At 35.6% G+C, this 13,729-nt stretch overlaps 1 protein-coding gene across 9 annotated transcripts in view; it reads left to right on the top strand.

The window, feature by feature from the left end:
* MANEA (mannosidase endo-alpha) overlaps nt 1-13,729 on the top strand; it is a 551,677-nt gene that overhangs the window by 213,571 nt on the left and 324,377 nt on the right. For all 9 annotated transcript variants that reach the window (XM_086317688.1, XM_086317685.1, XM_086317689.1 and 6 more), the window contains one exon: nt 6,319-6,454. The gene's annotated coding sequence lies outside the window, so the exon portion shown is untranslated. The remainder of the gene's footprint in view (nt 1-6,318; nt 6,455-13,729) is intronic.

The following is a 13,729-nucleotide window of genomic DNA, read 5'->3' as shown; positions in this document are numbered from 1 at the left end:
TATATATACACACACACAAATCTTGTAAGTATAATTGTTTCTGTCTCTCCATCTCTCCATCATTTTCTCTGTCACATTAACCATGTACATAAAATAAATCTTACTATCTAGTATTTATATATTTTCTCTATAATCTAATGTATAGTGTTGCTAATACAATTGTCAAATTCTAAACAAAGTGTGATTGATCTCCATTTCAATGTGGTTTTGTCTAGTTCATGTATTTGACACTTTTGTATATAATTCAATGTTATGGTGCTTGATGAGAAGGTGCTTGATAAAAGGTCAGAAGTATTATATATTTTCATGAATTGTCACTTCTGTCATTGCATAAAAGTCTCTTTGTCCAATTTTTGTTCTCATCTTGAAATTTAGAAACTTATTTTGGCTCATATAAGTATTGGCAAACTGAACTAATTTTATGTACACTTATACAATATACTTTTGCACAAATATTTATTTTAAATAATGTTGGGTCTGTGTTCAACTTCTTTATGTATAACATTCAGATTAAATTGCCTTTTTACTCTTAGAATTTTTTCTGTTAGTAGGGAAATTTACATAATTATCTTTATTATAACTACCAACACTATTGTGTGTTATTTCTACTATCATATTCAATTATTATTCCCTTTTCAATGCTTTTGACTTGTCTGACTTTTGCTAGATTAAATGTCTCTTTTGCTCCTTTTTCTCTTTCTTTTTGTAAATTTTTGGGGTTTAGAAATAATATATACTCATGCATCAATTATTTTTCTATAATGAGCAATTTAAAAGTGTGACATTAGATGTAATTTCATAAACTCTTCCCTCTCCTGACACTCAACATTTTACATACATTCAAGAGTGCAGAATATACTCATCTTAAACATTATTTTGTTTATGTATAATGGCATCATTTCATATGAACAGGTGGCAAAATCTAAAACTTTAAGTAGTACAGAAGATTATTCTCTTTAGAAGATTCATTAACAAAATTTATAAGATAACTTATGCGCACAAAAGAAACATCACTAGTTTAACATTAGACATTCAAGGGAACACCTAGGCACACTTTGAAAGACATATGAATATTTAATATAATCATAAATGTTGCTTTTGACAGGAAGGAAACTATTCTACCAAATGACTCTTTAGTCCAATAGAAGTTGAGTATAACAGAAATATAAACTGGAAACTCAAAAGAAGTATCACATACTAATAAAATTCCATATAGAGACTTTATTTTTAAAGTATTTTTATTACAAAAATACTCAAGGAAGACAATATTATCTTCTAAAGTGATGCGAGAATACTTTGTTTCCAGTAAGATCATAGGTAATTCCAAGGGAGACAGTCAGGGGACCATCATAACGAGTAACTTAAGAAATCTGGTTAGATTCCCAGATGTCTATGAAAAGTGAAAGTGAGAGTCATTCAGTCGTGTCTGATTCTTTGCGATCCCATGGACTATACAGTCTATGAAATTCTCCAGGCCAGAATAATGGAGTGGATAGCCTTTCCCTCCTCCAAGGGATCAAACCCAGGTCTCCCGCATTGCAGGTGGATTCTTTACCAGCTGAACTACCAGGGAAGCCCAAGAATACTTGAGTAGGTAGCTTATCCCTTCTCCAGTGAATCTTCCTGACCCAGGAATTGAACCAGGGTCTCCTGCATTGCAGGCAGATTCTTTACCAGACGTCTATAATAGGTCAGTAAATACATAAATACACTATATTTGAATATCCCCAAAACAAATAACTGTTTTCTAAATTTCATAAGCTGCTGTGCTTTCACATTCATTTGATTTCCTATGGTGAGTAAATATAACAAATTACATTGAAATTTATGTTAATTGAGCTCTTTTAGGCCAGGGGCATTTTGTTCTACAGACCTTTAAAACTCAGTATTTGACACAATGGTTTGCAGAAAACTGTCAGTTTATTAACTAACAATTAAACTCTAATTTTTTAATATCAAATTCATAGATTTTACAGTAGACATTTCAATATCTCCTTTTATATTTGAACTAAGTAAAATTTATGCAACTAAAAGTAAAATAGTTGGATCTACATAGAAGCAGAATACTGAAGCTAAGTTTAATTATTAAGAAAGAAATTTGCTTCACTTTGTTCCTTTTTAAATTTTTTAAATTGAAGTATATTTGATATGTAATATTATATGTTATAGGTGTACAATGTAGTGATTCACAGTTGTAAAGGTTATATTCCATTCATAGTTACTATAAAATATTGACTATATCCCCATGTTGCACAATATGGCCTTATACCGTATTTTATACACAGTAGTTGGTACCGCCTACCCCTATGTTGTCTCTCCCTTCTGCCCCCGCAACAGGTAGCCACAACTTTGTTCTCTATATCTGTGAGTCTGCTGCTTTTTTTATATTCACTAGTCTGTTGTATTTTTTAGATTCCACATTCTACCATTAGCATGATATCATATGATATTTGTCTTTCTCTATTTCACTTATTTCACTTAGTATCATTCTCTCAAGGTCCTTCCATGTTGCTGCAAATGGCAAAATTCCATTCCTTTTATAACTGAGTAATATTCCTTGTGTGCATATGTATACGTGTGTATATCTATGTATATATCTCACATCTTCTTTGTCTATTCATCTAGGTAATTAGGATTGCGTCCATATTTTGACCATTGTACAAAATGCTATGAATATTGAGGTGAATGTATCTTTTCAAATTAGTGTTTTGTGATTTTCAGATATATACTCATGAGTGGGATTGCTGGATCATATGCTAGAACATTGTTTTTCTAATACTATGTACAAAAATACACTCTAAATGAATTAAAGACCTAAATGTAAGATTGGGAACCATAGCACTCCTAGAGGAAAACAGGCAGAAGACTCTTTGACAGAAATCATAGGACTATATTTTTGAATCTGTCCCTAAAGCAAAAGAAATAAAAGCCAAAAAAAAAAAAAAAAGGGAGAAGGCAATGGCACCCCACTCCAGTACTCTTGCCCAGAAAATCCATGGACGGAGGAGCCTGGTAGGCTGGAGTCCATGAGGTCACTAAGAGTCGGACACGACTGAGTGACTTCACTTTCACTTTTCACTTTCATGCATTGGAGGAGGAAATGGCAACCCACTCCAGTGTTCTTGCCTGGAGAATCCCAGGGATGGCAGGACCTGGTGGGCTGCCATCTATGGGGTCGCACAGAGTCGGACACGACTGAAGTGACTTAGCAGCAGCAGCAGCAAATTAAACTTAAAAGTTTTTGAACAGCAAAGGAAACCATCAACAAAATGAAGAGATAACCTACTGAACAGGAGAAAATATTGCAAATGATATGACCAATAAGGGGTTCATAAAATAACGCATACAATTCAACATCAAAAAAGCAAACAGCCTGATTTTAAATAGGTGGAACTGAATAGACATTTTTCCAAAGAGGAAAAATGGATGGTCAACAGGCATGTGAAAAGATGCTCAACTTTGCTAATTATCAGGGAAATGCAAATCAAACCACAATAAGACAACACATCACACCTGTCATAATAGCTATTACCAAAAAGAACACAAATAACAAATACTGGCTAGGATGTGGAGTAAAGAGAATCCTCGTACAATGTTGTGGAGAAGGCAATGGCACCCCACTCCAGTACTTTTGCCTGGAAAATCCCATGGACAGAGGAGCCTGGTAGGTTGCAGTCGATGGGGTCGCTAAGAGTCGGACACGACTGAACGACTTCACTTTCACTTTTCACTTTCATGCATTGGAGAAGGAAATGGCAACCCACTCCAGTGTTCTTGCCTGGAGAATCCCAGGGATGGTGGAGCCTGGTGGGCTGCTGTCTTTGGGGTCTCACAGAGTCAGACATGACTGAAGCTATTTAGCAGCAGCAGCAGTAGTACAATGTTGATGGAAACATAAATCGGTGCAGTCACTGTGCAAAACAGAAGATCGGTTTCTCAAAAAACTAAAAATAGAATTACCATGTGACCCAGCAATTTCCTGTTGATTTTCTATGTAACTGTTACTACATAAATTTATCCATTACAGTTGCATGTTTACAAGTTGCAAGGTTTTATGCTAGGCTGAGTTTGCCTTAATTTTAAGAATTATGGTGCCCTGACATACTAGATTCCTACTTCTCTTGGACTTTTTAAACCAGCTGAATTGTAATAATGTGTTTACACATCTGTCTTCCCCGCTAGAATGTGAGAGCGGGGACACATGTTCATGTTTGTATACGTAATTCCTGTGATATATTAAACACTAATGTATGTTGGCTAGATGAGGCTTCCTCATCCCCAGTAAGGGAAAAGCACTTCATTATAGGATAACTTTTCTAACCTTAGGTGGAGAAGCAAATAAAGAGCAGTAGCATAAGGTTAGCACCCTCCTTTGCTTTTCCTTTTTCACATTTTCCATTTTTCTCTTGATTATGATGATATAGGAATTCATATTTCATGGCCCCAAACATAAATTGGTGAGGAGGTGGTATGATTGTACAAATTCTTATTTTAAAATTACAATTAAAATAGATACTAATGAGTATTATTCAGTTACTACATTAATTTTATCTTGAATGAATAAATGTATCTGGGCTATTAACTTGGGTATAGGAAAGCAATATTTATGGGAGCTTTAGTTAAAAAGGCTTTCATCAAATTTAAACTTAAAATATTTACCATCAAGTCTCTCCATTAGTCTTGAAAGCTTCAGTCTTCCAGTCTCTATTGCTGTTAGACATTACTCTTGTGACCTAATAAGGGTAAGGATTGAGGTGGAGAGACATTAAATGCAAGCTTCTTTGACTATTTTTTCACCAGTGTGTTGTGTAGGAGTACTTGAAAATAACTCCCTAAGATGCTTCAGTATATTGTGATATTTAGATAGTAATGAAGTTCGATTGTGATAATTGAACATTCCCCAAAGTGAAACCATACTCCTTGAGAAACAATATATTTAAATGCCATACAACTGTAAGTGTGACCATTATTTAGGCTGTGTAGACTTAGAAAGCACATTCCAGACATTCCATAACCTTCTGATTATATTGCTAAGCAAAACCAAGGGCAGAGACTATCCAGCGCAGGCACACCTTAGAATGAGTGCCTGAAGATTTGTTTTCAGTCAGGTTCTTTACTAGGTAAACTGGAGCAAAGTTTTCATGTAAATTTTATTCAAGCTTTCCAACCACTCTCAGTACATTTCTGCGACTTACATATGAGTTGTAGGTACAGAAATCATGGATAAATCAAAATCAACCTGAAATCTATCAATTTAAAAATTAAATAGCTCCAGATGGAAAATCAGCTTTAGTTTTCTTCTTGGAAGATATGGACAATGTTTTTACTCTAATTAGGATAACTAAAATGGCTTACTGTTTATAGGATGTTAATGCTATTTCAAGCAATTTCTTATAGATCAAGACAGCAGTTGGTACATTACCCTTGATAAGCCAAGGCTAATTGTGTGCATAATTATTTGATTTGCAAAAAAATAAGGAAAGAATAAACATAGAGAATAAATGAAAAGACTCTGTTTTCAATAATTTTATTTTTTTTTCAAACATTGTTACACAGTTTTCAACAGCCTTGCAAGATAGGTATTTTGATTCACAATTTTAAGAGAAAGTGTGTTTTAGTCAAAGTTTTAATACTTAAGGTCATGTAGCTAGAATGTGACAGTATCTGGATTTGAACTTGAAACTGCATGCTTCTAGAAAGCTTCTTTCCATAAATACTGCATTTACTATATGCTGTGGGCTACTATATATTGTGGGCTATAATAAAGGGTGTGAGAAGTATGTCTTTAAGATGTAGTTTTTAACCAAAGATTTGGAATATAGTAATTGTATACCTAAATAGCCACTGAATTGTGGCTGTTCAGGGCAAAGGAATATTAACCTCTTGAAAAGGAAAGTACGATTTCTCCATATACAGATTTTAACACCATGAAAACAACAAGAGGGCTGGGGAAATAGAATTCTTGCCAGAGAGAAGACATGTAAGCAAGGACAATAAGCGGGAAACAGCAGAGTACTTAGGGGATGAAAATAGCCAATAATGACCACAGAAAGAATAATGCATAGAAGCATGTTGGGATCAGAGGGCAGAAAATAAGTTTGGACGTCACTTTAAGTGGACCCCAGGCTGGTTAGTGTTGAGCTATGAGACAGGTAATGTAGCACTTGGATCCCAGAGCAGCCGCTTATGAATGCTTTCAGTGCTTCCTTGCATTAGGTAGGAATCAAGCATTTGGGCTTAAACTTAACTGCTACTTTGCTTTCAGACCTCCACTTCTGTTTTCTAATGACCTAAGGCACCTGTATCTTTACTTTGAAGGAGTAGCTTCAGCCTAGCATCATCCTGTATCCATGGGCCTGAGCAAGACCATCCCTGAGCAGCTAGCAGCCCACCAGCCTGCAGTGACATCATTCTGCCAGCCTGGAGGATGCAGCCCACATCTCCTATATACAAGGTATGTCACTGCTGGCTCTTAGTCTCCCTACCTTTGAAAAATTAGGAGGATGTGCATGGATGCAATTGGAAACTGTAAAGCTCTGCACAATGAAAAACGGCTGTAATCTTCCCTTGAACATAAATGAGAGGTAAGTGAGGCATCTTTGAGACTTTTTCTCCTTAAATTCTTGAACTAATTTTGATTAAGAGTTTAGACTCAAACTTCTGAACTGTATTTTGAGCACCACATTAGTTTATCACTGAGTTAATTATGTGCTGCTGCTTCTTATTCAAACTTTTCAATAACAAAAGCTCAGTGATCTCAAGAACCTATAAAATATGAAGGTACAATAAGAAGTGTAGTATTAAACAATATTTAATAATGTATAAATAAGTAGGAACTTCTAGGAAAAATATAATTATTTGTTTGTAAGGTATAAAAGAAATTTGAGTTTAACTTTAGGACCACAAGGGAAAATCTGTGATTATTACACTGAGTTAGATATCCCTATTTTAATTAAAAAAAATTAAACATGGAACATGTACTTTATCCATCTAGTGTACCCTGTGATGAGGTTAAAGATTTTATTCTGGACTCTTGATCCTTTTAGAAGTTTTGTGAGTTATCAAAAGGAAAATAGGTTCATCATTAGTAGAGTCTAGGGATTTAAATCTAATCCAAGCGTGATTTGATGCTCCATATCAGGAAGAAAATTGTCCTAGATTATTGCCAAGAACTGCTTTATACTACATAAAGCTTGATTCTAGTTTTGTTCTAAATATAAGGCATCATCAGAACACTTTTATAAATGTGCAATGATCCTTTATGAAAAGGAAGTAAACCTGAATAGTTGTGAATGATTATATTCTAGGGAGAAGCTAGTCTGCAAATAATCATTTTTACTTTGTAATTTTGTGCCTTAAGGCCCTTAATTTGATAGATAATAGAGGCCATACAAGCAAAGCATATCTATTCACTAACTATTTCAAATAAAAAAATTTATAATGATACAGATAGGAATAGATTCAGATTACAAAGAGCTCTAAACAATTGACTCTCTGTAAAAAAACTACATTAAATATAAGTGTGTGTTTCTTTAAAAATTTTATTTGTAAATTTCTAAATATAACATTATTTTTTGTCATTCTATTTATCATTTCACTGCATGTCCTTTACATTTGAATATTCATTGAGTCTAGAAAGTTAAAGTACTAGGCTTAAATTCATGTGATTCTACCCTTAAATTCCTTACTTTGAATCCTTTTAGGAAAATATTTGACTGTCTACCCCACTTATGTGAACTATTCCTTTAATCCTTATAACAACTCTGTAAGATAGGTACTGTTTAATCACCACTTTTAGATGAGGAAACCAAGGCACAGGGGTTAAACAATACAATTAATAAGGTAACTTGTTGAGCCAGGATTGGAATCCAGGTAGTTTAGCGCTAGAATTTGAAACCTCAGCTACCACATGACACTGCTTATAATTTTATTTCAATGAAAATCAAGAAACTCTTTTAAAACATTATTATTAAAATTAAAATGCAAATTGTTAAACTTACATACTCCCATTTGTTCCATCAAATGCCAGTGCTAAGCTCTCATGATGTATAGGCATAGGTGATACCTGCACAAAAATCTGGAGGCTAAACTCAGCCAAGCCTTCAATCCTGGTTCCCCCACCTTTTGGCTGTATGAATTAGGTAGATTATTTTATATCTCTAAGCCTCAATTTCCACATCTACAAAGTAGGAATGACAATCTTCTCAGGGTGACTATGAGGAATTCCTGAGACAAACTATTTGTCAATATATTGTTGTTTAGTCACTAAGTCATATGTTATTATCCATTATCATAGGTTTAATAATTGCAAATTTTGGATTTATGTGGCTGTTTACTGATTTACCTACTAATGTTGCTGCTGCTGCTGCTGCTAAGTTGCTTCAGTCGTGTCCAACTCTGTGCGACCCCATAGACGGCGGCCCACCAGGCTTCCCCGTCCCTGGGATTCTCCAGGCAAGAACACTGGAGTGGGTTGCCATTTCCTTCTCCAATGCATGAAAGGGAAAAGTGGAAGTGAAGTCGCTCATTCGTATCTGACTCTTCACGACCCCGTGGTCTGCAGCCTACCAGGCTCCTCTGTCCATGGGATTTTCCAGGCAAGAGTATTGGAGTGGGGTGCCATTGCCTTCTCCAGTTAGTTTACCCTAATTATCATAGTGAAATAAATGAAGATACATTAAATTGAGAAAATGGCTTTCTCATCTATTTCTGTTAAAAATCAGTTTAAATTCCAGTGTTTACTATATAGATGCCTCCATCTTAACTCTAGTAAATATGCTGGTAATTGTAGTTAGGAAGGAGCAGTCTGTAAATAGTGGCAAGGTCATCACACTATGGACGTGTTGGTGGTGGTGATTGTAGCAGTGACCAGAGCAGGGCAACACTTAGATTAGTTCATCTCTTACATATTGCATAAGGGCATTATAAAAGCAAATGCAGTTATTATCAATGCATTTATAAATCTGAAATGTTTAGTGAATAATGAATATAAATTTTATGCATAACTGTATCTTACACATAAAAATCGTATCTATAAAGGGAATGCTTAAGCTTACAAGTATTAAATAAAAGATAATACTCTTATATAAATATTACTCTAGTGAAACACAAGTCTTTAAATATGATTTGATTAGTTCTAATAGAGATTTTCCTCATTTTCAAAGTAAACTCAAGGGGGAAAAAAAATCATCCTGCAGTCTTGAATCTTCTTTTTATTTTTGCCAATCATCTTGTACTTTAATCATCAGAGATGGCCTTTGGAATCTGGTAGTCATTCATTCTTTTTCCCCAGGCTACCCAATTGTGAAGAGAGCCTGGATTTTTTTATAACAACTATATACTTTTGTTATCTTTTCATAATACAGTTTTTTCTTAAGCTTCCAAACTCTTTGGTAAATAGCATTTCCATGCCTTTTCTAGACTTGCCTATAGGCTTCATCTATTACTATTTTTCTTTTCAGTATCATTCTCAACTTTGATTCTCTAGTAAAGTAGATTATCTTCAGAAAAATAGTCTATAGAAAGTCACTCCATGACTAAATAAAGTTCAGGTAATTTAATTTAGGCTTAAAAAAATAGTCCTTATTCAAGTAACATTTTGTTAGAGTCATGTATTTCCAAGTCTGCTTATTTTAGAATCAGGATCTTGACTTTTATGTTGAGTTAGATTCAGGCAAGATATTCCATACATAGCAACACCTAGAAGATTGTTCTAATTTAAGAGTTTATAAAGACAATGAAAACACTAATTGAAAATAATTGAACTTCTATTGTATAATAATTATTTGTACTTTATAATTCAGTTAACTTGGGCATATTTACATTCAACAATATATATGCAGTCCATTAATGCTTCTTCACTAAGTGCAGAAACCCTAATCTGAGGTGGCAGTCCAGCATAGCTGAAGTTCTTTATTACATGAATTAAAAACAGAAGCTTCGAAATAGAAAAAAGAATAGAGATTTGTCCTTTCTCTGTTAAGAATTATCACTAAGCTCCTTGGGTATGTTATTTACCATCTCAAACTCTCAGTTTCCTAATTTATAAGATGTAGAGAAAACCAGGAGAAGGCAATGGCACCCCACTCCAATACTCTTGCCTGGAAAATCCCATGGATGGAGGAGCCTGGTAGGCTGCAGTCCATGGGGTCGCTAAGAGTCGGACAGGACTGAGCGACTTCGCTTTCACTTTTCACTTTCATGCATTGGAGAAGGAAATGGCAACCCACTCCAGTGTTCTTGCCTGGAGAATCCCAGGGACAGGGGAGCCTGGTGGGCTGCCGTCTATGGGGTCCCACAGAGTTGGACACGACTGAAGCGACTTAGCAGCAGCAGCAGCAGCAGAGAAAACCAACCTCTTCATAGAAATGCAGTGAGCAATTGATCAGATAATACAGACATTAATAGATGGTCTAGATTAATCAGCATTCAATACATACCAAATGCTGTTACCTGGAACCTTGTCTATGTAGGTACAAACTGAATTTGTCTTTTTCTGGATTTTTCTAACCTTCTGAGTCCTATCAGTTCAGTTCAGTTCAGTCACTCAGTCGTGTCCGACTCTTTGCGACCCCGTGAACCGCAGCACGCCAGGTCTGCCTGTCCATCACCAACTCCCGGAGTTCACACAAACCCATGTCCATTGAGTCAGTGATGCCATCCAACCATCTCATCCTCTGTTGTCCCCTTCTCCTCCTGCCCCCAATGTCTGACTCCTATAGTGAATTTTGAACTGTATGCACACAAGGCAGTCCTCCTCCCTTTTTAATTTCAGTTCAGTTCAGTTTAGTTCAGTCGCTCAGTCGTGCCCGACTCTTTGCGACCCCATGAATTGCAACACGCCAGGCCTCCCTGTCCATCACCAACTCCCGGAGTTCACCCAGACTCACGTCCATCGAGTCAGTGATGCCATCCAGCCATCTCATCCTCTGTCTTCCCCTTCTCTTCCTGCCCCCAATCCCTCCCAGCATCAGAGTCTTTTCCAATGAGTCAACTCTTCACATGAGGTGGCCAAAGTACTGGAGTTTCAGTTTGAGCATCATTCCTTCCAAAGAAATCCCAGGGCTGATCTCCTTCAGAATGGACTGGTTGGATCTCCTTGCAGTCCAAGGGACTCTCAAGAGTCTTCTCCAACACCACAGTTCAAAAGCATCAATTCTTCCGTACTCAGCCTTCTTCACAGTCCAACTCTCACATCCATACATGACCACAGGAAAAACCATAGCCTTGACTAGATGGACCTTTGTTGGCAAAGTAATGTCTCTGCTTTTCAATATGCTATCTAGGTTGGTCATAACTTTTCTTCCAAGGAGTAAGCATCTTTTAATTTCATGGCTGCAGTCACCATCTGCAGTGATTTTTAATTTTACTTATCTTAAATTTAGGGCTTCCCTGGTGGCTCGGAGGTTAAAGTGTCTGCCTGCGATGAGGGAGACCTGGGTTTGATCCCTGGGTCGGAAAGATCCCCTGGAGAAGGAAATGGCAACCCACTCCAGTATTCTTGCCTGGAGAATCCCATGGATGGAGGAGTCTGGTGGGCTACAGTCCACGGGGTCCCAAAGAGTCAGACATGACTGAGCGAGTGACTTATTTAAATTTGCTAAAAGTCTAAGAACTTTTCTTCTTTCTAAAATGCCTTGAAAAAAATGTCTGCCTCAGTTTTACTTATATATTCAGCTTGGAATGTGAGGTCTCTCTCAGGGCATGCCAACCCCCAGTCAGTATCTATCAGATATCCTGGGTCTAGGACTTGCCTTCAGCAATTTCTCCTGTGTGTGGTAATAGGAGTGAGCAATATTGGCTTTCTGTTGCTTGAACTTTGTTTTTGTTTGTATTTATTCCACACGAATATGAATTTTAACATATTTATGTGGAATATGAGGAACAGTGAAGCCTGGCATGCTGCAGTCCATGGGGTCATGAAGAGTCAGACATGACTTGGCGACTGAAGAGAAACAACAATGAATTTTAACAAAAATTTCAAATATACGCAGATTGCATATTTCTCTTGAAACTTTTACTGGGCCTTGTTTTTTTTCCACAGTAGTCAATTATATGGATTTACCATTTTAAAAAGTAACAGTGACTTTATAAGGACAATAATAAAACTTCATTTTTATACTTATCAATACCAAGTTTTCCCAATACAATGACCACTACAATTTACTTATTTTGTTCTGCATTCTTTTCCCCAAAACAGTTTAATAAACTCTATTTGAATATAAACTTATCTTTCTTTTTAAGCATTAACTATGACAAAAATGTCAGTCTGTGTTTTTAATGATATTTTAGCTACTATTCTAAAATCAGGTTGAAAACGACTTTCACTAAAAACTAAAGCAAAAAGTTTATTGTCAAATAACAATGAACCATCAGATAAGAAAAGAAAACAGTAGACTTTATTGGTCACAATATGAAATTCTTACTGAAACTTTTGAAGACTGAGTTAAGAATACTTAAATCATTTAACTAAAAAATTGAAAGTATAATTTTAATAACCTTGTAACATGTGAGTAACATATATAAAAATAAAATATAAAAACAGGAACTTTTAGATAATATTCAATAATTAAATTTTAAAATAATTTATAAATGAAAATTTGATTCTATACATGTTAATAAAATGCATATATTATACATTTCTAATAACCATGGTAATAACTGACATGTAAAATTTAAGCAAATAATTATTCATTCTGTGGAGATTTTTTGAAAAATGTATATTAAAATGCCTTTGACTTAAACACTGGTAAATATTTTGTATCAACCTTAAGGGTTATTCTAAAAGGATAATAAGAAATAACTGAAGGGATTGAATCTTTATGCAGTGTTAATGCCAAAACTTTTCTTGAGAGAAAATATAATTCAAAGATATTATATCAACTTGCATACCTTAGTAAACATGACATACTGTGGCCAAGGGGCATAGTAATACATCCCAATTTTTGTTCTATGGCACTAGCTATTTTTATATTGAACTTACTGCTCACTAAATACTAGCTCCAGGAGATAAGCAGAGCTTACTTTACTGAAAAAGTCTCTAATATCAAGTTTTTGTTTCCATTTACCTCTTTCTTATTGAACTAAAATGAAGAATGTTCAGTTGTATGACCTCCTGGGCTCTGTGACACTTCTGTCTTTTTCAAAAATTAATTAGTGACTCAAAGGCTGAATCAGCCTTCTTCCAAGTAATTTTCTTGCTCTTCAGAAAGTTAACTTCTCTACTCTCATTATCAATGTCCTTTGCCTTGTCAGCAACATTTAAAACATTATCCATTATTTCTGCCTCACTAGCACAATGTCAATGGGAGGGGATGAGACCCTTTCTGCTGAACTGATCCCAATGGCAGGGTTAATCAGAGTGGCAGGATCAGGTATGTCAAACAATCCACTGTGGAGATAATCAGGCAGATGGGTCAAGTTATCAGGTACTGATGGTGACAAAGAGATGGAGAGCTGTCAGTAGAGCTTTTAGGATACAGGACACCAGAATTAAGCTACCAAAATTATTTTCATGATAAGATAGAGTATCCAGACAAATGGAAAGATTAGGAAAACTAGAAGCTGGTTTAAAGATTGAGATTAGGATCAGAACCTCAGTTCAGGTTCGCAGAATAGAACAAGGTAAGTAGAACCTACTGGGAAAGGGTATCTGAAGTTCTTTTTTTAAGTTTGTCTATGCTGAGGATTCTCTTACGTCTGAGTTCCCCTGACAGAGTCATCTGCCTTA

Source organism: Bos grunniens, chromosome 9, assembly GCF_055505025.1.
Source record: "Bos grunniens cultivar Pamir isolate PY7600 chromosome 9, Bosgru_T2T1.0, whole genome shotgun sequence".
Lineage (NCBI taxonomy): Eukaryota > Metazoa > Chordata > Mammalia > Artiodactyla > Bovidae > Bos > Bos grunniens.
The sequence above is the reverse complement of the archived record's forward strand: the minus strand, read 5'-3'. Positions and strand labels throughout refer to the sequence as shown.